Source organism: Dendrobates tinctorius, unplaced genomic scaffold, assembly GCF_039654945.1.
Source record: "Dendrobates tinctorius isolate UK_male_01 unplaced genomic scaffold, ASM3965494v1 ptg000027l, whole genome shotgun sequence".
Taxonomy (NCBI): domain Eukaryota; kingdom Metazoa; phylum Chordata; class Amphibia; order Anura; family Dendrobatidae; genus Dendrobates; species Dendrobates tinctorius.
In genome coordinates, this window is record NW_027361695.1 from 881826 (window position 1) to 908625 (window position 26800).

A 26800-nucleotide genomic window follows, 5' to 3' on the forward strand; every position below is an offset into this window, starting at 1 on the left:
GGATATCCATCACTGGATCATAAAGAAGGTTTGCCATTCAGCAGTCTTGGAAAGTTGAACTATAATCACCTTATTTATGATGATAAGACGATTACTAGCACTGGATCACAATCATGGAAAAGCTGAGCGAGTATCTCCTATTGACGGTCATATTGCTGGTCAGGTCACCCAGCTTTCCTATTCACCTGAACATGAAATGTACACAGTAATGTGGGATTTACGGGTATCTTTCAGGGTCATTAAGCACCTTTTCCATTCAGGTGCCTGGGAAAGCTGAGTGACAACTCACTAATGGTGGCCATATTAGCTGTCACCCATCTTTCCCACAAAAAGATGTAACCAAGAACCGGCTGTATAGAATTTGTAACCAAAGACATCATTGGATTATTTTTTATTTTAGGGGTAAATACCCTTCAAACATCAAAATGGGTCCAAGAAAAATTACCCCCCAAATTGTGGTCCCTGCGGTGGGAGCGTCGGACGCAAGATCCCTGATTCTTTCTCATTCATGTGTCAGGGACTGGAGAGAAAGCGAGAGAAGAGGAAGAGGAGGGGGAGGAGGAGGAACAGAGGCAGATAAAGCGTGAACAGCAGCGGAGGCACAACATGCTGGATGGAGTCTGCCACCCTCCGTGGCATCTGCCCACCGGACCAGGACTACAGCCATAGCAGCGTGCCCTCCGGACCACCTCTAGGACGCCGTCCGCCACCGGGAGAAGGAAGTTCTTTATTTGTAAGTGAGCTCTGAAGTGCTGGCACAGAGCGGACGGGGGTGACTCACGGTAATCTCTTCTTGTGTCATTTCTATGGGAGGCATATGGGCAATGCCGATCTCTGGACCTCACCAGGCTGGCACCGCGGGACGCCAGGAATTTGAATGGAGGGCTCATGCACGTGTAGAGTCCACCTATAGGCACAATATGGCGCCTTTTTTTATTTTGAGCTAAAATGAAAAAAAAAAAAACTAAAACACAACCTCGTCATGAGATGCGCCATCACGTGCTGAATATCACTGGCGTATTTGTGCCCCGGACATTAGGGGGCGCAAGGATGGGTCTATGTGTGCGATGCAGCGGGCAAGGGATTTGGCTCAACTTTGGAACACGCTGTGACCATGGCATTCTGAGGGTTCTGCAGTAGCATGCTGATACTTGTAGTCCTTCATTCTCTGTGAGTCCTGGGCTGCGTACTGCCATCTATTGACATCTGGCATGCTGATACTTGTAGTCCTTCATTCTCTGTGAGTCCTGGGCTGGGTACTGCCATCTATAGACATCTAGTATGCTGATACTTGTAGTCTTTCATTCTCTGTGAGTCTAGGGCTGTGTACTACTCATCTGTAGACATCTGACATGCTGATACTTGTAGTCCTTCCTTCATTCTTTGTAAGTCCAGGGCTGTGTATTGCTCATCTGTAGACATCTGGTATGCTGATACTTGTAGTCCTTCATTCTCTGTGAGTCCCAGGCTGCATGCTGCTCATCGATAGACATCTAGTATGCTGATACTTGTAGTCCTTCATTCTCTGTGAGTCTAGGGCTGTGTACTGCTCATCTGTAGACATCTGACATGCTGATACTTGTAGTCCTTCCTTCATTCTTTGTAAGTCCAGGGCTGTGTATTGCTCATCTGTAGACATCTGGTATGCTGATACTTGTAGTCCTTCATTCTCTGTGAGTCCCAGGCTGCATGCTGCTCATCGATAGACATCTGGCGTGCTGATACTTGTAGTCCTTCATTCTCTGTGAATCCCGGGCTGCATACTGCTCATCTGTAGACATCTGGCATGCTGATACCTGTCTAGCTGTGATCTGTAAACCTCAGATATTTCTGATACTTGTAGTGCTACAACCTTCACATAGGCAAAGGTAGCCTGCTGCTGATCTGTAGACTTGAGGCTTTAAAAGAACGCTGATACTTGTAGTTCTCCAACCACCAAAGAGTCACTGGGAATCTACCTGTGATCTATAAATCTCAAATAGGATAGCATGCTGAGACTTGTAGTGCCGCAGTATCCAAGCAGCTTTAGAATGTGAAATAGAAACTGTGGGTAATTGTAGCTAGAAGAATGCTGGCGCTTGTAGTGCTGATAGTCCAGGCTCCCTGTAGACCATAGAACTGTGTGGGAGGGTAATGTGGGACTTGTAGTGCTGCACAGCTGGGCTGACAAACCACTGCGTCTTTCAAGGATCGATCTCCATCTGTACTCCGTGATCTTCTACTTTTATTTTCCTGCTTTTCCCGATGTTCCCCGGTGGTCGGATCCCGGCTGGTTCTGTGCTGCCAGAAGTCACAGTAGGAGGCTCCTCCGCGTCAGTCACAGTTACAGGTCACTGTGGTTATCAGCTGTGCGGCAGATGGGACACTGTGCCTGGCACAGTCGGGGATATGAGGCTGGCACTGTTTGGGGCATTGTGCCTGGCACAGTCGGAGATATGAGGCTGGTGCTGTTCGGGGCATTGTGCCTGGCACAGTCGGGAAATGAGGCTAGCGCTGTTTGGGGCATTGTGCCTGGCACAGTCGGAGATGTGAGGCTGGCGCTGTTTGGGGCATTGTTCCTGGCACAGTCGGGGATATGAGGCTGGCGCTGTTTGGGGGATTGTTCCTGGCACAGTCGGGGATATGAGGCTGGCACTGTTTGGGGGATTGTTCCTGGCACAGTCGGGGATATGAGGCTGGTGCTGTTTGGGGCATTGTGCCTGGCACAGTCGGGGAAATGAGGCTAGCGCTGTTTGGGGCATTGTGCCTGGTACAGTCAGGGATATGAGGCTGGCGCTCTTTGGGGCATTGTGCCTGGCACAGTCAGGGATATGAGGCTGACGCTGTTTGGGGCTTTGTTCCTGGTACAGTCAGGGATATGAGGCTGGCGCTCTTTGGGGCATTGTGCCTAGCACAGTCAGGGATATGAGACTGGTGCTGTTTGGGGCATTGTGCCTGGCACAGTCGAGGATATGAGGCTGGCGCGGTTTGGAGCATTGTGCCTGGCACAGTCGGGGATATGAGGCTGGCGCTGGTTGGGGCATTGTGCCTGGCACAGTCGGGGATATGAGGCTGGTGCTGTTTGGGGCATTGTGCCTGGCACAGTCAGGGATATGAGGCTGGTGCTCTTTGGGGCATTGTGCCTGGCACAGTCGGGGATATGAGGCTGGCGCTGTTTGGGGCATTGTGCCTGGCACAGTCAGGGATATGAGGCTGGTGCTGTTCAGGGCATTGTGCCTAGCACAGTCGGGGATATGAGGCCGGCGCTGTTTGGGGCATTGTGCCTGGCACAGTCGGGGATATGAGGCTGGTGCTGTTTGGGGCATTGTGCCTGGCACAGTCAGGGACAAGAGGCTGGTGCTGTTTGGGGCATTGTGCCTGGCACAGTCGGGGATATGAGGCTGGCGCGGTTTGGAGCATTGTGCCTGGCACAGTCGGGGATATGAGGCTGGCACTGTTCAGGGCATTGTGCCTGGCACAGTCGGGGATATGAGGCTGGCGCGGTTTGGAGCATTGTGCCTGGCACAGTCGGGGATATGAGGCTGGCACTGTTCAGGGCATTGTGCCTGGCACATTCGGGGATATGAGGCTGGCACTGTTTGGGGCATTGTGCCTGGCACAGTCGGGGATATGAGGCTGGCGCTTTTCTGGGCATTGTGGCTGCCGCTGTTTGGGGCATTGTGCCTGGCACAGTCGGGGATATGAGGCTGGCGCTGTTTGGGGCATTATTCCTGCCACAGTCGGGGATATGAGGCTGGCGCTGTTTGGGGAATTGTTCCTGGCACAGTTGGGGATATGAGGCTGGTGCTCTTTGGGGCATTGTGCCTGGCACAGTCGGGGATATGAGGCTGGCGCTGTTTGGGGCATTGTGCCTGGCACAGTCGGGGATATGAGGCTGGTGCTGTTTGGGGCATTGTGCCTGGCACAGTCAGGGACAAGAGACTGGTGCTGTTTGGGGCATTGTGCCTGGCACAGTCGGGGATATGAGGCTGGAGCGGTTTGGAGCATTGTGCCTGGCACAGTCGGGGATATGAGGCTGGCACTGTTCAGGGCATTGTGCCTGGCACAGTCGGGGATATGAGGCTGGCGCGGTTTGGAGCATTGTGCCTGGCACAGTCGGGGATATGAGGCTGGCGCTGTTTGGGGCATTGTGCCTGGCACAGTCGGGGATATGAGGCTGGCGCTGTTCAGGGCATTGTGCCTGGCACATTCGGGGATATGAGGCTGGCGCTGTTTGGGGCATTGTGCCTGGCACAGTCGGGGATATGAGGCTGGCGCTTTTCTGGGCATTGTGGCTGCCGCTGTTTGGGGCATTGTGCCTGGCACAGTCGGGGATATGAGGCTGGCACTGTTCAGGGCATTGTGCCTGGCACAGTCGGGGATATGAGGCTGGCGCGGTTTGGAGCATTGTGCCTGGCACAGTCGGGGATATGAGGCTGGCACTGTTCAGGGCATTGTGCCTGGCACATTCGGGGATATGAGGCTGGCGCTGTTTGGGGCATTGTGCCTGGCACAGTCGGGGATATGAGGCTGGCGCTTTTCTGGGCATTGTGGCTGCCGCTGTTTGGGGCATTGTGCCTGGCACAGTCGGGGATATGAGGCTGGCACTATTCAGGGCATTGTGCCTGGCACATTCGGGGATATGAGACTGGCGCTGTTTGGGGCATTGTGCCTGGCACAGTCGGGGATATGAGGCTGGCGCTGTTTGGGGCATTATTCCTGGCACAGTCGGGGATATGAGGCTGGCGCTGTTTGGGGAATTGTTCCTGGCACAGTTGGGGATATGAGGCTGGTGCTCTTTGGGGCATTGTGCCTGGCACAGTCGGGGATATGAGGCTGGCGCTTTTTTGGGCATTGTGCCTGGCACAGTCGGGGATATGAGGCTGGCGCTGTTTGGGGCATTGTGCCTGGCACAGTCGGGGATATGAGGCTGGCGCTGTTTGGGGCATTGTGCCTAGCAAAGTCGGGGATATGATGCTGGCGCTTTTTGGGCATTGTTCCTGGCACAGTCGGGGATATGAGGCTGGCGCTGTTTGGGGCATTGTGCCTGGCACAGTCGGGGATATGAGACTGGCGCTTTTTGGGGCATTGTGCCTGGCACAGTCAGGGATATGAGGCTGGCGCTTTTTGGGGCATTGTGCCTGGCACAGTCGGGGATATGAGGCTGGCGCTGTTTGGAGCATTGTGCCTGGCACAGTCGGGGATATGAGGCTGGCCCTGCTCGGGGCATTGTGACTGGCACAGTCGGGGATATGAGGATGGCCCTGCTCGGGGTATTGTGCCTGGCACAGTTGGGGATATGAGGCTGGCACTGTTCGGGGCATTGTGCCTGGCACAGTCGGGGATATGAGGCTGGCGCTGTTTAGAGCATTGTGGAAGAGCGAGTCGTTCATCACACACCAGTTAGTAACAATTGATTTCAGCAACGAACATGTTAGGAAGGAGCGGCCGGAGTCTGGGCAGTGACAGGATGGAGGCTGGCACCTTGTGAAGCATTGCGATTGGCATTATTTTAGGACATTGTGTAAGAAACTTTTATCTGTTCTTTGTACCTGGCACTATATGGGGCGTTGCGGCCATCACTGTATGGGGCGTTGCGGCCGGCACTGTATGGGGCCTTGCGGCTGGCACTGTATGGGGCGTTGTGGCCGGCTCTGTATGGGCACTGTATGGGGCGTTGCGGCCGGCACTGTATGGGGCGTTGCGGCCGGCACTGTATGGGGCGTTGCGGCCGGCACTGTATGGGGCCTTGTTGCCGGCACTGTATGGGGCCTTGCGGCTGGCACTGTATGGGGCGTTGTTGCCGGCGCTGTATGGGCACTGTATGGGGCGTTGCGGCCGTCACTGTATGGGGCGTTGCGGCCGGCACTGTATGGGGCCTTGCGGCCGGCACTGTATGGGGCGATGTGGTCGGCACTGCATCCGCACAGCAGGTATATGGACGGCTCTGGAGATGGGGTGTTGTTGTCATCATAGAGAAGAGCAGAGAAGTTGTCCCCACTGATCAGCGCACAGCAGAGTGACCTTTAGTGCAGCAAAGAGGGTTCTGGTCGGGTCGAAGACGATCATAACTGCATATGAGCTCAGTCTCTGGTGAGGATCAGACGGCCACAATGTGCCACCTGGAGTTAAATCACCATCACAGGGGGTCCTGATGTTGTGACCATGTAATGGAGGCTGAATTACAGCCCGGAGCCGCCACACATGGGAAGTTTCTGGGGTTTTCTGACCACCCCACTATGCCGGTGCTCTTGGGTGACCCTGGATGCCACCCTGTCAGGACAACATAATGGGGTGCGTGCCGTTGTATGAGCAGATCTTACACCATGGAGACACCGCCATCCTCTACGGAAATGCCAGATCTGCCACAAATCCTGCACTGATTAGAGACATTGGAGCCATTATATCTACAACGATGAGAAAGTATGTGAACCCCATGTGTTACATTGTTCCGAAGAAAATGGAGCCATAGACAGAGTGAAGCCACGGAAATACAGCGCTGCATCTATTATTGGGACTTTCCATCACCCGTAGGAATAAGTATCTGCCCCCCATAATAAGCGCTGGAGGCGTCATCATCTGATATCACGGCGGACAAATCGTCACCTCCACATGGTGCAGGGGCGACATGGACGATCTGTCCTCCCCCAGTACATTATCTATGAGTGGTGACGGCGGTCCTGTATACATTATCTCTTCAGCTTGCCGTCGTCACGTGTCGCGCGTCATTGTTACGCCGTAACATGAACGATCGCCTCCTGTATATAAACCCCCAGATACTCACTGCCATCTCTTTATCCCAGTAGCATCAGCGGCTCATAAAGCTGCAGCGTTTTATATTCAGCATTCTGCCCGGAATGAAACAAAGTGGCTGATAACAGAGAGCAGTAGATTACCATCTCCATTGCAACATGTATAACATTTTCTCTCCTGGCTCCAGCGCCGGTCCACGCGCCTTCCTTCTGCCGCGGTTGGCTTTCTCTGTACTTGGGTGTCTCCGGCTACCATAATAACCTGGATCGCACCTCTGACGTCATTTCCATAGGCCTCTTGGGGCTTATTCAGGGGGCTGGTCACCGCCTGAGTACACAGGTAGTAGCTCACCTTATTACTATGTGTTTTCAGCTATTTATCTAGCTCAACACTGTTATCGCTGGACTCTGCTGCTGCTATACTAAGGGTACGTGCACACGCTGCGGAATCCGCTGCGGATTAATCCGCACGGATTTTGCAAAAACCGCAGATAATCCGCAGGTCAAAACACCTGCGGATTATCTGCGGTTTTGCCTGCGGTTTGGTCCTGCGGATTCACTATCTCCACAATGGTGGAGATAGGAACCCGCAGCGGTTTCCGCAGAAAGAATTGACATGCAATTCTTTCTGCGGATTCAAAACCGCAGCAAATCCGCGCGGATTTTTCCGCAGCGTCGGCATAGCGGGTTTTTTTTACCATTCATTTGAATGATACTGTACACCGCAGCTAAAACTGTTGCGGGTCCGCAGCGGCCAAAACCGCTGCGGAAACGCAGCGGAATCCGCAGCGTGTGCACACAGCCTAAGTGTGCAGCTTAACACACTCAGCTCTGCTGTTCTAAGGTGCTACACACACATGAAGCTCTGATACATCAAAGTGCCTGACTGCGGACTCTGCTTTGCTGTTTCAAGCTGCTGTCATCAAACTCGACTGTGCTACATCATGGTAGCTGTCTATTTACCTTTGCTTTTCCTAAGTGCTGCCCGCACATTTGGCTTTGCTGCATCCAGGTGTTTGACTGCTGACTGCACTCTGCCGTTTCAAGGTGCTGTCAGCACACCATCAGCCCTGCTGTTCCAAGGTGCTGTCTGTACACACTCGGCTCTGCTATTCCAACGTGCTATCAACACACTCAGCCCTACTGTTTCAAGATACTGTCCACACTCTTGGCTCTGCTTCATCCTGACTCCTGACTTAACTCTGCTGTTGCAAGTTGCTATTCACACACTTTGCTCTGCTGTATTAAGCTGCCTGACTATGTATAGTTCTCTGTTGTTCCAAGCTGCTAACTGCACACTCAGCTCTGCTGTGCAAAGGTGTTTGTCCAGCACACCCAGCTCTGCTGATCCACATGGTTTTAGTGTATGCTGGTCCACTGATCCTCGCTGTTCCATGCACCTATCCAACTCTTCTGCCCCACTGCTATCCCTGACCTAGGGCTTAGCGAATCCACATACATACTTTCGGCATTAAGTCCTTAAAGTTTTCAAGATCTCCGCTTGCAGCCGTGCACTGTTCACTGTACCCAACCCTGCAGCTGTGCATCCGTCAGAACTGAGTGTTATCCCAGAAGAGTAAAAATAAATTGAAGGTTTCTATAGTGTGACTGTAACAGAAATCTAGAAAAGGGAGAGAGGTTATGTCGTCTGTCCTGTATTAATCCATGTGTTGTGAGCTCCCCCTAGTGGCTTCTATAGGATGCAGGCGTTTTATCATTTCCCTAGATGGCTATAAAGGGGAGATGATTGGCTCTCTGTATCAGAAAATTAGCGTTCCACTTTACTACCCTAGACCACCAAGAATATACCCATTACCATAGATTATACCGCGACACTGTGCTGCCTTGTTTTTTATGGGGTGCTCTCTGCTCGCACTGGTTACAGCAGGCAACCTGCAAGAACTGCTTATCTGGGAGAGCAAGGGGCTGGGATGGAGCTAATAATGGGGGCAATATTAGTCCTGTGTATAGAGGGGGCTCTGCTCATCATTATACTTAACAGCAACTTTTGTTCTCTATGGTGCCATTATCTTCTTGTACAGTATAGCCATGTTTTTTAGGAGTACTGTGCGGTGGAATGACATGTGTACAGTATGGCAGCATTAGTTATGTGTACAGTATGGCAGCATTAGTTACATGTATGGTGTCGAATGAGTTATGTTTACAATATGGCATTAGTTATGTGTACAGTATGGCAGCATTAGGCACATGTATGGTACGGTGGAATGCATTATGTGTACAGTATGGCAGCACTAGTTATGTGTACAGTATGGCAGCATTAGTTACATGTATGGTACGGTGGAATGCATTGTGTACAGTATGGCAGCATTAGTTACATGTATGGTACAGTGGAATGCATTATGTGTACAGTATGGCAGCACTAGTTATGTGTACAGTATGGCAGCATTAGTTACATGTATGGTACAGTGGAATGCATTATGTGTACAGTATGGCAGCACTAGTTATGTGAACAGTATGGCAGCATTAGTTACATGTATGGTACGGTGGAATGCATTGTGTACACTATGGCAGCATTAGTTACATGTATGGTACAGTGCAATGCATTATGTGTACAGTATGGCAGCACTAGTTGTGTACAATATGGCAGCATTAGTTACATGTATGGTACAGTTGAATGCATTGTGTACAGTATGGCAGCACTAGTTATGTGTACAATATGGCAGCATTAGTTACATGTATGGTACGGTGGAGTGCATTATGTGTACAGTATGGCAGCACTAGTTATGTGTACAGTATGGCAGCATTAGTTACATGTATGGTACGGTGGAATGCATTATGTGTACAGTATGGCAGCACTAGTTATGTGTACAGTATGGCAGCATTATTTACATGTATGGTACGGTGGAATGCATTATGTGTACAGTATGGCAGCACTAGTTATGTGTACTGTAATGGCCCCTACTCCTGGTACTGGCTTTGTATAAAGTATCCAACTCGGAGGGTAGAGAGGACACATGTCCCTGCTGTCTGATCCCTGGGATCTTGCTGTACAAATAAGGAGGCTGTTAAGGTGATACAGCTGTGAAATGATTTTGCAAGTCCTGGCCGTGGCTCTGACAGTTCTCCCTGTCACGTTCCAGCTGGCTGAAAATTTTATTAAGTGGATTTTCTGTTCCTTTATATTTAGCATAAAAGCTCGACAGAAGCTGCAGATGTAAGTAAAGAGAAAATTCTGCTGTATACAGCTGATCACACGGGATCCCACAACCATGAGCGCCGACACGATCTTATCCTCTGTATGCCACACGATTTGTGCTTATACTTAAAATACTTGTCTTGCGTACGGAAGCCGCCAAGACGATCGAGAAATAGGGATCAAGTGTCCGAGATGGATAGAGTGAACCGAATGGAGTCGCTGATGGCTCAAGATGATGAATCTGTGACCGAGCGGGGACAAATGTGGTTCCTCTGGGAGACATTCAAGGAGAGTTCGGAGTTTCCGGGCTGGTTAACTGAGTTTCCATAGTTTTCGTAGGGTAGCTGGGACCGAGGTTGGTTTATTTCCCCCTCCCCTTCCCCCATGTCTTACCCACTCTCTCTATTCTCTTTCCCTCTTCTTGAATTTATTTCCCTATATCTGTCTTTTTCCTACACAATCTCAGAATGATTAGTCCAAAGGTTACTAAAATGTGAATGGACATGACTTGTCTGATTTGAGATATCTAGGATTACAAGCTTGTTTTGTCCTTCACAATGTTGTATATTACCTGTCTGTATATTCTGATGTATTCATATGTATATCATCTTTCTGGATTGTTGTACCTTATTTTGAAAAGTTTAATAAACACATTTATGGACGAGAAATAGGGATCAAAATGTAGAAGACATTGCATCAAATGGGCTCCATGTGCCCGGTATGCCCATTATCAAATCATTACTACCATCATATATAGGATGGATGGATAATAGATAGATGTAGAAAAGAGGAATGTTAGGGACTGTGAACAGATAAATATGGGACAATAGCGAAGAATAAAATAATGATTTATGTCCTAATTGCCATTTACTGCTGAAAGTGGCCTCTCATCCATCCATCCATCCATCCCTCCATCCATCTGTGGTTGTATCAGGAATTGTATCAGGAAGATAGAATATCCAGAAGCTAGCATTCTTTCTTCTCTTTTTTTTTCCTCGTACTTTATTTATTTCTTTCCTTCCTTCCATCTTTCCTTTTTTCCTTCCTTCCTTTTGTTTCTTTCCTTCCTTCGTCCCTTCCATCTTTCCTTCGTCCCTTCCATCTTTCCTTCCTTCCTTTCATTCCTCCTTCCTTCCTTTCATTCCTCCTTCCTTCCTTCCTTCGTCCCTTCCATCTTTCCTTCGTCCCTTCCATCTTTCCTTCGTCCCTTCCATCTTTCCTTCGTCCCTTCCATCTTTCCTTCGTCCCTTCCATCTTTCCTTCGTCCCTTCCATCTTTCCTTCGTCCCTTCCATCTTCCCTTCGTCCCTTCCATCTTCCCTTCGTCCCTTCCATCTTCCCTTCGTCCCTTCCATCTTCCCTTCGTCCCTTCCATCTTCCCTTCGTCCCTTCCATCTTCCCTTCGTCCCTTCCATCTTCCCTTCGTCCCTTCCATCTTCCCTTCGTCCCTTCCATCTTCCCTTCGTCCCTTCCATCTTCTTCCCTTCGATCTTCTTCCCTTCGTCCCTTCCATCTTCCCTTCGTCCCTTCCATCTTCCCTTCGTCCCTTCCATCTTCCCTTCGTCCCTTCCATCTTCCCTTGGTCCCTTCCATCTTCCCTTCGTCACTTCCATCATCTTTCCTTCGTCCCTTCCATCTTTCCTTCGTCCCTTCCATCTTTCCTTCGTCCCTTCCATCTTTCCTTGGTCCCTTCCATCTTCTTCCCTTGGTCCCTTCCATCTTCTTCCCTTGGTCCCTTCCATCTTCCCTTCGTCCCTTCCATCTTCTTCCCTTCGTCCCTTCCATCTTCTTCCCTTCGTCCCTTCCATCTTCTTCCCTTCGATCTTCTTCCCTTCGTCCCTTCCATCTTCCCTTCGTCCCTTCCATCTTCCCTTCGTCCCTTCCATCTTCCCTTCGTCCCTTCCATCTTCCCTTTGTCCCTTCCATCTTCCCTTTGTCCCTTCCATCTTCCCTTTGTCCCTTCCATCTTCCCTTTGTCCCTTCCATCTTCCCTTTGTCCCTTCCATCTTCCCTTCGTCCCTTCCATCTTCCCTTCGTCCCTTCCATCTTCCCTTCGTCACTTCCATCATCTTTCCTTCGTCACTTCCATCATCTTTCCTTCGTCCCTTCCATCTTTCCTTCGTCCCTTCCATCTTTCCTTCGTCCCTTCCATCTTTCCTTCGTCCCTTCCATCTTTCCTTCGTCCCTTCCATCTTTCCTTCGTCCCTTCCATCTTCCCTTCGTCCCTTCCATCTTCCCTTCGTCCCTTCCATCTTCCCTTCGTCCCTTCCATCTTCCCTTCGTCCCTTCCATCTTCCCTTCGTCCCTTCCATCTTCCCTTCGTCCCTTCCATCTTCCCTTCGTCCCTTCCATCTTCCCTTCGTCCCTTCCATCTTCCCTTCGTCCCTTCCATCTTCTTCCCTTCGATCTTCTTCCCTTCGTCCCTTCCATCTTCCCTTCGTCCCTTCCATCTTCCCTTCGTCCCTTCCATCTTCCCTTCGTCCCTTCCATCTTCCCTTGGTCCCTTCCATCTTCCCTTCGTCACTTCCATCATCTTTCCTTCGTCCCTTCCATCTTTCCTTCGTCCCTTCCATCTTTCCTTCGTCCCTTCCATCTTTCCTTGGTCCCTTCCATCTTCTTCCCTTGGTCCCTTCCATCTTCTTCCCTTGGTCCCTTCCATCTTCCCTTCGTCCCTTCCATCTTCTTCCCTTCGTCCCTTCCATCTTCTTCCCTTCGTCCCTTCCATCTTCTTCCCTTCGATCTTCTTCCCTTCGTCCCTTCCATCTTCCCTTCGTCCCTTCCATCTTCCCTTCGTCCCTTCCATCTTCCCTTTGTCCCTTCCATCTTCCCTTTGTCCCTTCCATCTTCCCTTCGTCCCTTCCATCTTCCCTTGGTCCCTTCCATCTTCCCTTCGTCACTTCCATCATCTTTCCTTCGTCCCTTCCATCTTTCCTTCGTCCCTTCCATCTTTCCTTCGTCCCTTCCATCTTCTTCCCTTGGTCCCTTCCATCTTCTTCCCTTGGTCCCTTCCATCTTCCCTTCGTCCCTTCCATCTTCTTCCCTTCGTCCCTTCCATCTTCTTCCCTTCGTCCCTTCCATCTTCTTCCCTTCGTCCCTTCCATCTTCCCTTGGTCCCTTCCATCTTCTCTTCGTCACTTCCATCATCTTCCCTTCGTCCCTTCCATCTTTCCTTTCTTCCTTCCTTCTTCCCTTCCATCTTTCCTTCCTTCCTTCTTTACTTCCTTCTTTCCCGCAGTCATGCTGAGGTTCCACTTGACCAAGTTTTAAGTACTTTAGGGAAACTGAATAAGGATCTCATGTGAAAAAAAAAAAAAGCATCTGCTTCTCCTCCGTAATCTCGTCTTCATTTGCGGAGTCCGGGGCTCCTGTTACTTTCTGGCTCTCAGCGGCTTCATGACACTTTAATGTGAGTCTGAGAACATTCGGCGGCTGCCAGTCTTCTCGGGTCGTACCCGTAATACAAGGCGTCACGCTTATACGGTGCCAACGCCAAGTATAAGTGCACCAATAATTCCCAAATTTCATACTGCACCCTCCATGGGGCCGAACTGCAATACCAGGCACAGCCTGCACATAAGGGTGGCGCTGCTTCTAATGAAAAGGAAATCATGTCAGCGCTCACCTGAATGGGGATATGCTCTGGGATTATTCATCCTAGCGTGCGGTGTCCTGACGTGACCTCATTCTCGTCCCAAAAGGTTCCTGTCTGGGGTTAAACATCCATTGATCCCTACTGTAAACTTTTAAGCCATTACATAAAAAAAAAGTCAATTTGTAATGTAAACCTCGTCATTTTTATTATAGATTATTTTCCTTTTTTTTCTTTTTTTTTCCAGAATACAGCCTGCAGTGTAAAGAATGAGGGTTTACTTTCTGGTTGCCATAGCTACATCCAAGGATATGGCTGTGTACTTTCCCCTCTGGTCTGTACTAGATATGCTATGTTATAGTAGATGTGTGAAGCATAGTAAGATGCTACAGTACAGATCTATACATATACCTAGATGTAACTATGGCAACCAAAATGAAAACGACCATTCTTTACACCGCTGGCTGCATCCCAAAAAAATTCTATATTGGAAATTACAAAGTTTATATTAAAAAAATGACTTTTTTGTATTTGATGATAAAGCTGCTTAAAGTCCATGTTCCCCAATATCTTGTCCGTCAGATGTTTTGCTAAGTGCTAATTATGTGTGCTATATGCAAATGACCTCTAACAGTCATCTGGGCGGAGCCATTCTTATGACTTGACATAATTCTTTTTGTGCCTTTTTTTGTGGGGGAGGGAGTAAAAGTTTATGTTTTAGGCTTTTTTTTTTTAAATCAAATTCATTATGGTTTTTGCTCCATTTTATGTTTGTTTTTTCCTCGTCGTTTTCTTGGCTTTGCATAATGACGTGGGCGAGGTTTTCATAAACGGACAAGAATTTTTTTTGGCCAATTCATTATTTGAAATTTTTCGAAATGTCATTTTCAAGCTTTTTGTATGAAAAGTTACTCTTAAAAATTCATGAAAAAAGAGCAAAAAGAAGAGAAAAAAGTCTGAATTCGTCATTCTCTTTATTGCATTTTCTTTTATTTGCTTTTTAGGAATTTTTATGTTTGGATTAAATTCATTAAGGCTTTTGCTCCATTTTTCCGCTGTTTTTTTTCCCCCAGTCTTGCTCATTTATTTAGGTTTGCTCATCGATTTGGCTGTGATTTTCTCATTAACCAGATTTTTTTCGGGGATGGTTTTTGTTTTTGCAATATTTAAAAAAATGGTGAGAAATTTTTGCGCCGTGGTTCTCCAAGTACCGGAATGGGATAATAAATCTGCCTAGTTTTTGTTTGCTTAGTTGAAAACTCACTTTCGACTTTTATGATTATCAAAAGGGGTCGTACAATATTTTACTCTCAAGAGCGTCCCGATTCATCATTATTTCAAATTTTTCCAACATACCGCAGCATTTGGTTACATCTTTGGTGCAAAATCTACCAGTGCATAAAAAAAAGCAAGGCAAAAAAAAAAGGATTTAAAAAAAAAAAAAAAACAACAACAATCCACAATTGATGAACTGGGGCCAGAATAATCAAACATTTTGCATAGAGAGATGGTGCAAATGGATCCGGTCCAGCGGCCACATCAGTAGTCACTTGCCCCGGCTGTAACCCTAGGATCCACCTCTTACCTCTTGACATCCCTGACTCTTGTTTTGATTAGCCGACTTGGAAAGACATCATTGTTGCGGCATATTGCACATGTGACGTCGCACCAATCCAAAGAAGTGGCGCAGATGCCTACAGGTAGGAGGTGGCTGACAGGGCTCCTTGTGCAGGTCACAGATTACTGACGTAGCCGCTGGTTCTGGTCCTGCAGATCAATTTGCTCCATCTCTAATTGTGTGACATTTTGATAAATTTGATGGAAAGTGCACGCGAAGAACAGAAAGATAAGGTATAAAGAAGACTTTAAATGACTTACGGGGAGCGACTTTGCAATTTTAACAGTAATAAAAAATCCTCTGTGTTCTCAAGAACGGAGGGATTTATCATTTTGCTGTCTGGCGGAACATAAACATTGCTTACAAGCTCTTTCATAGAGCTTGTAAGCTCTAGTATAAAGCTCTCTGGATTGCTCGATCCAAGCCAGCTGTAGTGTTGCTGTGCTCCTCCGCAGGATGGAAAGAGCGCACGGTTCGGACCGGCGGCACAAATTGTCAATCTTCAGGAGCACACAGCTCGCCGTGGCAGACCGGATGCGGAGAGGCAGGGGAGCAGTGCGCTCCTGTCTGAAGAACAAACCTGAGAATAGCACTTGCAATTGATGAATCGGGAAGACTGGAGAAGAAAGTCCTTCTCCTTTTTATGTAGATTTTGCAATGTTATTGTAAAGTATAAGATTTATTAATTCCACACAGTCGCGGCAGAAGCAGGAAAAAAAAAAATCCCAGAGCAGGCGGATTGCGATGACAGCAAAACACATCAGGAGCATCAAACCTTAAATCCGCCCGAGGCTCCGGCTAATCCTCTTTACAGCAAAAAGCATCATGTACGTTGTACTCCGCTCTAATTGATTACCTCGGCCCGGCTCTTCTCATACTCTGCCAGGAATCGCTCAGCCGCCATTACAGTCTGGATACAAATCTAACGAATCCATAGAATTTTTTTTTAGAGGAAACAAAACATTTTTTGTGCAGTTTCAGTCCTTTATTTCTCACCGTCCATTGATTCTGCTCTATTGTGATCTTCAGTTTAGATTTCTAATGAGGCTTCAAATTGGAGATCACAGCGGCACAAGCGGCGCATACGCTCGGGCCCGCGGAGATAGTTGTAGCAATTTTCTTTCCCCGAGAAACGTCATTGTTCTTTCGGGTCTTTAAACAACGTCAGTAGGAGGTGAACTTTGATTCTGTCGCGCTGCCGGCCCCGCTGGGGTCTCCGGGAAGGCAGGCAGCACCGTCTTGTCCCTCGACTCGGGGTCACTGCTTCCATCAAGCTGCAATTCAAAACCTGTGATTAAGTCGTGCAAAAGAATTAAAGCGAGAAGCGGCAGCGCAGGCGATTCACATCTTCCCAAATCTTTGCAGCGAAGCTGCAGGCAGCAGATTGCTGTGCGGAGATCGCTCGGAGCCATGCATTGATCTGAATGGAGGCTTAATTCTGAGAATGTGTAATATATTGGAGATCAGAAAGTTTGTTTTTGTCATTTTGCCGTTTTCCTTCAGGGTAAAGATTCATTCTCTTCAATTAGGACAGGTCCAATGGGAAAGGCTACAAATACTGGGACCACCTCTAATCTCGAGAATAGTGAGTGTACATATGAACCACCACTGATCCCAAGAATAGTGAGTGCATGTTGGGACCACCTCTGATCCCAAGAACAGTGAGTGCACGTTGGGGCCACCTCTGATCCCGAGAATAGTGAGTGCACGTTGAGACCACCACAGATCCTGAGAATAGTGAGTACACGTTGGGACCACCTCTGATCCCAAGAACAGTGAGTGCACGCTGGGACCACCTCTGATCCCGAGAATAGTGAGTGCACGTTGAGACCACCACAGATCCTGAGAATAGTGAGTACACGTTGGGACCACCTCTGATCCCAAGAACAGTGAGTGCACGCTGGGACCACCTCTGATCCCGAGAATAGTGAGTACACGTTGAGACCACCACAGATCCTGAGAATAGTGAGTGCACATATGGACCACCACTAATCCCAAGAATAGTGGGTGCATGTTGGGACCACCTCTGATCCCGAGAATAGTGAGTGCATGTTGGGACCACCACAGATCCTGAGAATAGTGAGTGCACGTTGGGACCACCATCGATCCCGAGAATAGTGAGTGCACATATGGACCACTACTGATCCAAGAATAGTGATTGCACGTTGGGACCTCCTCTGATCCTGAGAATAGTGAGTACACGTTGGGACCACCTCTGATCCTGAGAATAGTGAGTACACGTTGGGACCACCTCTGATCCTGAGAATAGTGAGTGCACGTTGGGACCACCTCTGATCCTGAGAATAGTGAGTACACGTTGGGACCACCTCTGATCCTGAGAATAGTGAGTGCACGTTGGGACCACCTCTGATCCTGAGAATAGTGAGTACACGTTGGAACCACCATAGATCCCGAGAATAGTGAGTACACGTTGGGACCATCGAGTCCGAGCATAGTGAAGGAACGTTGGGACCACCATCGATCCCGAGCATAGTGAGTTAACTTTGGGACTGCAACTAATCCTGAGAATAGTGAGTGCATCTTGGGACCACCACTGATCCCTATAATAGTGAGTGCACGTTGGGACGACCCCCAATACCAAGAACGGTGAGTGCACAGATTCAGCTCCAAACAGAGTGAAGACTCTCAAGCGGTCATCTTTTTTTTTTTTTCTTTTTAATATAGAACGGGGAGACTGGCCACCTCTGACGAGTGCAGGTCACAGCAGTCACTTTCCATTTGTAGAAATAACAGCGATCATTTTCAGTCTGAAGTAGAATGGATACAACTGAGCATTCTCACTAATGGTCACACCCCACCATCACTATAAATATATGTATATTTCAGTATTATGTGTACACATATGTGTGTGTGTATATGTACACGTAATACTGAAGTAAGTACTCAAAAGTACTACGTAGAAAGAATTGATGCTAGCTCACCAATTGTCATTATCCAGTGTGCAGGGAAATCACGATCCGAATATTCATGTGATGATGAGAAAAAATAGAAAAAAGATATTTCCAGCTCCTGGTAAAATTTCTTTAAACTTTATTCCATCATAGATGGAAAAATATCATTCTGATACAAAGCTCCACCTCTTTTCGATATGCTGTTGTATTTAAGGTGGATGCTTCGCTCTTTATGAACTAGCTTTGACAAAGAACAGTTGCATCCATTCAAAACGCGTCGCTTCCTGCATTTCCGCTTTGTATCAGAATGATATTTTTTTAAACTATGATGGCATAAAGTTTAGAGAAATTTTACCAGGAGCTGGAAATATCTTTTTTTCTATTTTTACTCAAAAATACTGCCATACAATGCTCTTAGAATAACATCATTCAGTGCCCGCATAATACTGCCATACATTGCCACAGAATACTGCTATTCAGTGCCCACATAATACAACAATGCAATCCTGACAATCTGCACACTGATGGTAGAGTCCCTTATGGTCCAGTGTAGTGAAGGTTTACATGCTCCTCTTACAGGTTGTTCCCAGGAGTCCAGTACATAGAAGCCCCCAAGAATTGTGTGCTTCAGGGAAAACCGTCTCTGCCCACCACCAATAGTGAGTGCAGCTCTGGAGGATAATACAGGATGTAACTCAGGATCAGTAATGTAATGTATGTACACAGTGACTGCACCAGCAGAATAGTGAGTGCAGCTCTGGAGGATAATACAGGATGTAACTCAGGATCAGTAATGTAATGTATGTACACAGTGACTGCACCAGCAGAATAGTGAGTGCAGCTCTGGAGTATAATATAGGATGTAATTCAGGATCAGTACTGTAATGTATGTACACAGTGACTGCACCAGCAGAATAGTGAGTGCAGCTCTGGTGTATAATACAGGATGTAACTCAGGATCAGTAATGTAATGTATGTACACAGTGACTGCACCAGCAGAATAGTGAGTGCAACTCTGGGATATAATACAGGATGTATCTCAGGATCAGTAATGTATGTACACAGTGTCTGCACCAGCAGAATAGTGAGTGGAGCACTGGAGTATAATACAGGATGTAACTCAGGATCAGTACTGTAATGTATGTACACAGTGACTGCACCAGCAGAATAGTGAGTGCAGCTCTGGAGTATAATATAGGATGTAATTCAGGATCAGTACTGTAATGTAGCTACACAGTGACTGCACCAGCAGAATAGTGAGTGCAGCTCTGGAGTATAATATAGGATGTAATTCAGGATCAGTACTGTAATGTATGTACACAGTGACTGCACCAGCAGAATAGTGAGTGCAGCTCTGGTGTATAATACAGCATGTAACTCAGGATCAGTACTGTAATGTATGTACACAGTGACTGCACCAGCAGAATAGTGAGTGCAGCTCTGGAGTATAATATAGGATGTAATTCAGGATCAGTACTGTAATGTATGTACACAGTGACTGCACCAGCAGAATAGTGAGTGCAGCTCTGGAGTATAATATAGGATGTAATTCAGGATCAGTACTGTAATGTATGTATAACTGTCCACAAATTGAGAAAATAGATATCCGGCACCGTTGTGTGGAAAAATACCCTGGATGTCTGCACATATATTTTTCACATTAATAAAAAAGCACCTTAATCCCACTTGGAACGGGTGCTCAATCCCATGTTGAAAAAACAGAACATTTCATTGTGAAGAGAAAGAAAAAATAGGATGGCACTCACCGTTCATGTGAATCAAATCACTCTATTTCACATACACAAGGCATAGGCACGGGAGCAATGTGCTGGAAGACGGACAACAGCCGTTTTCGCGCTCAAAACGCTTCAGTAATGTAATGTATGTACACAGTGACTGCACCAGCAGAATAGTGAGTGCAGCTCTGGGGTGTAATACAGGATGTAACTCAGGATCAGTAATGTAATGTATGTACACAGTGACTGCACCAGCAGAATAGTGAGTGCAGCTCTGGGGTATAATACAGGATGTAACTCAGGATCAGTAATGTAATATATGTACACAGTGACTGCATCAGCAGAATAGTGAGTGCAGCTCTGGGGTATAATACAGGATGTAACTCAGGATCAGTAATGTAATGTATGTACACAGTGACTGCACCAGCAGAATAGTGAGTGCAGCTCTGGGGTATAATACAGGATGTAACTCAAGATCAGTAATGTAATGTATGTACACAGTGACTGCACCAGCAGAATAGTGAGTGCAGCTCTGGAGTATAATACAGGATGTAACTCAGGATCAGTAATGTAATGTATGTACACAGTGCCTGCACCAGCAGAATAGTGAGTGCAGATCTGGAGGATAACACAGGATGTAACTCAGGATCAGTAATGTATGTACACAGTGATTGCACCAGCAGAATAGTGAGTGCAGCTCTGGAGTATAATACAGGATAAGTTATGTAATGTAGATTATGTAGCGAATTAATTTATCTAATCAAATAACAGCCGGCAGTACATATATAAAGTACTACGACACAAAGCAGTGAGGTATCAGACTGTCACCAGCTATTCCTATACACACTGACACAGCAGCTGGGGGTCCATAAACCTGATTAATAACATATATTATTTTTTTGATTATCTCCCATTTTGGAATAATTCACAGCAGTTGATTGGTTTCAATGGAACCTGTAATGGATTTCATGCGATCCTTTTGATGAATTTACCTATTTGCCTCAGCGGTGAGCATCTGTATTAATGCAAAACTTTCAAAAGATTTTCTCTCCCTCTCCAGCTGTTTACTGAAGGCGTGTAACCGTGGGGGCGCCACCATCTCTAATTCCTCATTTATATTTTATGGACTGCTCTTGTAAATAATATATCTCTGGGCTTTTAAGCTGTTAGAGCTCCTAATTTGGACTTGCTCGAGACAAATGAGATGGAAAATCCTTACAACGGCCAATTATCCATGATTTATATAGGTGCTCTATCACCGGCATAGTGCTGCCTTCTTTTCTTCAAAGCTGCTACAGAAGCGGACTGCCAGCTGTAGCCGCTGAGTGACTGATGTGCATCCAACCACAGCCTCATAGCCCCGGACCGCCACCGAAAACTCATACAAAACTTCTCACAGCATTAAAGAGGAGATATACTGTAGACAGGTTACCTTGCAGATCCATATATGTATAGGGGCAGTATTATAGTAGTTATATTCTTGTACATAGGGGCAGTATTATAGTAGTTATATTCTTGTATATAGGGGCAGTATTATAGTAGTTATATTCTTATATGTAGGGAGCAGTATTATAGTAGTTATATTGTATATAGGAGCAGTATTATAGTGGTTATATTCTTGTATATAGGGAGTGGTATTATAGTAGTTATATTCTTGTATATAGGGGCAGTATTATAGTAGTTATATTCTTGTACATAGGGGCAGTATTATAGTAGTTATATTCTTGTACATAGGAGCAGTATTATAGTAGTTATATTCTTGTACATAGGAGCGGTATTATAGTGGTTATATTCTTGTATATAGGGAGTGGTATTATAGTAGTTATATTCTTGTATATAGGGGCAGTATTATAGTAGTTATATTCTTGTATATAGGAGCAGTATTATAGTGGTTATATTCTTGTATATAGGGGCAGTATTATAGTAGTTATATTCTTGTACATAGGAGCAGTATTATAGTGGTTATATTCTTGTATATAGGGAGTGGTATAGTAGTTATATTCTTGTATATAGGAGCAGTATTATAGTGGTTATATTCTTGTGTATAGGGGCAGTATTATAGTAGTTATATTCTTGTACATAGGGGCAGTATTATAGTAGTTATATTCTTGTATATAGGGGCAGTATTATAGTAGTTATATTCTTGTACATAGGAGCAGTATTATAGTAGTTATATTCTTGTATATAAGGGCAGTATTATAGTAGTTATATTCTTGTACATAGGGGCAGTATTATAGTAGTTATATTCTTGTATATAGGGAGTGGTATTATAGTAGTTATATTCTTGTATATAAGGGCAGTATTATAGTAGTTATATTCTTGTACATAGGGGCAGTATTATAGTAGTTATATTCTTGTATATAGGGGCAGTATTATAGTAGTTATATTCTTGTACATAGGAGCAGTATTAAAGTAGTTATATTCTTGTATATAGGGGCAGTATTATAGTAGTTATATTCTTGTACATAGGGGCAGTATTATAGTAGTTATATTCTTGTATATAGGGAGTGGTATTATAGTAGTTATATTCTTGTATATAGGAGCAGTATTATAGTAGTTATATTCTTGTATATAGGAGCAGTATTATAGTAGTTATATTCTTGTATATAGGAGCAGTATTATAGTAGTTATATTCTTGTACATAGGAGCAGTATTATAGTAGTTATATTCTTGTACATAGGGGCAGTATTATAGTAGTTATATTCTTGTATATAGGGAGTGGTATTATAGTAGTTATATTCTTGTATATAGGAGCAGTATTATAGTAGTTATATTCTTGTATATAGGAGCAGTATTATAGTAGTTATATTCTTGTATATAGGAGCAGTATTATAGTAGTTATATTCTTGTACATAGGGGGCAGTATTATAGTAGTTATATTCTTGTATATAGGAGCAGTATTATAGTAGTTATATTCTTGTATATAGGAGCAGTATTATAGTAGTTATATTCTTGTATATAGGAGCAGTATTATAGTAGTTATATTCTTGTACATAGGGGGCAGTATTATAGTAGTTATATTCTTGTATATAGGAGCAGTATTATAGTAGTTATATTCTTGTATATAGGAGCAGTATTATAGTAATTATATTCTTGTATATAGGGAGTGGTATTATAGTAGTTATATTCTTGTATATAGGAGCAGTATTATAGTAGTTATATTCTTGTATATAGGAGCAGTATTATAGTAGTTATATTCTTGTATATAGGAGCAGTATTATAGTAGTTATATTCTTGTATATAGGAGCAGTATTATAGTAGTTATATTCTTGTATATAGGAGCAGTATTATAGTAATTATATTCTTGTATATAGGGGGCAGTATTATAGTAGTTATATTCTTGTATATAGGAGCAGTATTATAGTAGTTATATTCTTGTATATAGGAGCAGTATTATAGTAGTTATATTCTTGTATATAGGGAGTGGTATTATAGTAGTTATATTCTTGTATATAGGGACAGTATTATAGTAGTTATATTCTTGTATATAGGGAGCAGTATTATAGTAGTTATATTCTTGTACAGTGGGGCAAAAAAGTATTTGGTCAGTCAGCAATAGTGCAAGTTCCACCACTTAAAAAGATGAGAGGCGTCTGTAATTTACATCATAGGTAGACCTCAACTATGGGAGACAAACTGAGAAAAAAAAAAATCCAGAAAATCACATTGTCTGTTTTTTTTTCATTTTATTTGCATATTATGGTGGAAAATAAGTATTTGGTCAGAAACAAGCAATCAAGATTTCTGGCTCTCACAGACCTGTAACTTCTTCTTTAAGAGTCTCCTCTTTCCTCCACTCATTACCTGTAGTAATGGCACCTGTTTAAACTTGTTATCAGTATAAAAAGACACCTGTGCACACCCTCAAACAGTCTGACTCCAAACTCCACTATGGTGAAGACCAAAGAGCTGTCAAAGGACACCAGAAACAAAATTGTAGCCCTGCACCAGGCTGGGAAGACTGAATCTGCAATAGCCAACCAGCTTGGAGTGAAGAAATCAACTGTGGGAGCAATAATTAGAAAATGGAAGACATACAAGACCACTGATAATCTCCCTCGATCTGGTGCTCCACGCAAAATCCCACCCCGTGGGGTCAGAATGATCACAAGAACGTGAGCAAAAATCCCAGAACCACGCGGGGGGACCTAGTGAATGAACTGCGGAGAGCTGGGACCAATGTAACAAGGCCTACCATAAGTAACACACTACGCCACCATGGACTCAGATCCTGCAGTGCCAGACGTGTCCCACTGCTTAAGCCTGTACATGTCCGGGCCCGTCTGAAGTTTGCTAGAGAGCATTTGGATGATCCAGAGGAGTTTTGGGAGAATGTCCTATGGTCTGATGAAACCAAACTGGAACTGTTTGGTAGAAACACAACTTGTCGTGTTTGGAGGAAAAAGAATACTGAGTTGCATCCATCAAACACCATACCTACTGTAAAGCATGGTGGTGGAAACATCATGCTTTGGGGCTGTTTCTCTGCAAAGGGGCCAGGACGACTGATCCGGGTACATGAAAGAATGAATGGGGCCATGTATCGTGAGATTTTGAGTGCAAACCTCCTTCCATCAGCAAGGGCATTGAAGATGAAACGTGGCTGGGTCTTTCAACATGACAATGATCCAAAGCACACCGCCAGGGCAATGAAGGAGTGGCTTCGTAAGAAGCATTTCAAGGTCCTGGAGTGGCCTAGCCAGTCTCCAGATCTCAACCCTATAGAAAACCTTTGGAGGGAGTTGAAAGTCCGTGTTGCCAAGCGAAAAGCCAAAAACATCACTGCTCTAGAGGAGATCTGCATGGAGGAATGGGCCAACATACCAACAACAGTGTGTGGCAACCTTGTGAAGACTTACAGAAAACGTTTGACCTCTGTCATTGCCAACAAAGGATATATCACAAAGTATTGAGATGAAATTTTGTTTCTGACCAAATACTTATTTTCCACCATAATATGCAAATAAAATGAAAAAAAACCAGACAATGTGATTTTCTGGATTTTTTTTTCTCAGTTTGTCTCCCATAGTTGAGGTCTACCTATGATGTAAATTACAGACGCCTCTCATCTTTTTAAGTGGTGGAACTTGCACTATTGCTGACTGACTAAATACTTTTTTGCCCCACTGTATATAGGAGCAGTATTATAGTAGTTATATTCTTGTATATAGGGACAGTATTATAGTAGTTATATTCTTGTATATAGGGACAGTATTATAGTAGTTATATTCTTGTATATAGGGACAGTATTATAGTAGTTATATTCTTGTATATAGGGACAGTATTATAGTAGTTATATTCTTGTATATAGGGACAGTATTATAGTAGTTATATTCTTGTATATAGGGACAGTATTATAGTAGTTATATTCTTGTATATAGGAGCAGTATTATAGTAGTTATATTTTTGTATATAGGAGCAGGGGCACTTGTTGGGCAACCTGGAGGAGATCTGGGAGATACTCGTCGTCCGCGGTATCACTAGGGGGGTGGCAGACAGCTAGAACAGGCAAAGATCGGTCGTGGTAGTCTTTCAGCATGTTAATGTGGACGGTTTTCTGTCGTCGACCACTAGAGTCCAGGGCAATAACATAGTGTCATTAATTTTCTTGACAACCTGGTAAGGGCCTTCCCATATTGCTTGAAGCTTGTTGGCAGGGGAAGCAGTAATCATGAGCACTTGCTGTCCTTCCATAAATTCCCGGTTCCTGGCATTACGGTCATACCAGGTTTTTTGTCTGGACTGGGCCATTCGCTGATGTTCTTTAGCGAAGGTAGCTAGCTGGGCGAGACGGTCTCTGAGCTTTAGAACATAGGGAACGATGGGCATTCCGGTATCTGAGATGTCTCCCTCCAAATGTTCTTTCAGAAGAGTGAGAGGCCCACGGACCTTCCGGCTAAACAGTAGTTCGAAGGGAGAGAACCCTGTGGACTCTTGGGGAACCTCCCGATAGGCGAAGAGGAGATGTGGCAAGTACTTTTCCCAGTCTTTTTCAACGTCAACAAAAGCCCTCAGCATATTTTTTAGAGTTCCATTAAAGCGTTCACATAGTCCGTTGGTCTGCGGGTGGTATGGGGTGGTGCGAATGGCTCGAACACCACAGGTATGCCATAGGGACTGGACCAGATCTGACATGAACTGAGTGCCTTGATCTGACAATATTTCACTAGGAAACCCTACCCGGGTAAAGATGGTAACAAGGGCCTCGGCTACCTTTACTGCTGTAATACTGGACAGGGCCACAGCTTCAGGATACCTAGTGGCATAGTCCACCACGGTCAGGATATATTTTTTTCCCCGACCTGCTGGGGTGGGCCAGAGGACCTATGATGTCGACGGCTACACGTTGAAATGGTTCCTCAATTATGGGCAGGGATTGCAGGGGTAGCTTATGTCGAGCTCCTGGATGCCGCATTCGCTGGCACACATCACAGGTGTGGCAATAATGGGCTACAGACTGCGAGACGCCCGGCCAGTAAAAACTTTGGGTGAGTCTCTTTTCAGTCCTTTTTCTCCCTTGATGTCCAGCCAAGGGGATGTCATGGGCCAGATGAAGTAGCTGTGCCCTGTACTTCTGAGGGACAATGAGTTGCCTGGTCGTTGCGTCAGGGTTGCCCTGGTCACTGCCCTTTGTTACACGATAATACAGTCCGTTTTCTCGAGTGAAGCCATCCCCATTATCTCCCATGTGCCCAGTTTCTGCCTTTCGCCTAAGGGCTGCTAAGGTAGTGTCACCCTCTATTTCTCTCCTAAACTCCTCTCTGTCCCAAGACTCTCCCAATGTAGTAGCAGCGAAAGTATTGCTTACCGACTCTGATGCGGTTCGTGGTGGTTGCTCCCCGGTGGGGTCCGGATGACGTAGTGCTTGAAGGGCCTGTAGTCGGGTGACTGCTCCCACAAATTGGCACTGTAACTCCCCAATGTCGTTCCCAAGGAGGATATCTGCAGGATGTCCTCCCATAACTCCAATCCAACACAGTTTTTCTCCACAACCATAATCCAAACGCACAGAAGCTCGCTGTATATATTTGTGGGCACCGCCCGCCAGGACAATGGGA

The 26800-nt window shown here is 45.7% G+C and overlaps 1 protein-coding gene across 3 annotated transcripts in view; it reads left to right on the plus strand.

The window, feature by feature from the left end:
- The first annotated feature begins 515 nt into the window (after positions 1 to 515).
- Positions 516 to 26800, plus strand: part of KLHDC8B (kelch domain containing 8B) — a 132182-nt gene continuing 105897 nt past the window's right edge. The window contains exon 1 of one of the 3 annotated variants that reach the window (XM_073569625.1): positions 516 to 733. The gene's annotated coding sequence lies outside the window, so the exon portion shown is untranslated. The remainder of the gene's footprint in view (positions 734 to 26800) is intronic. The other 2 variants (XM_073569624.1, XM_073569623.1) reach the window with 2 other exon arrangements.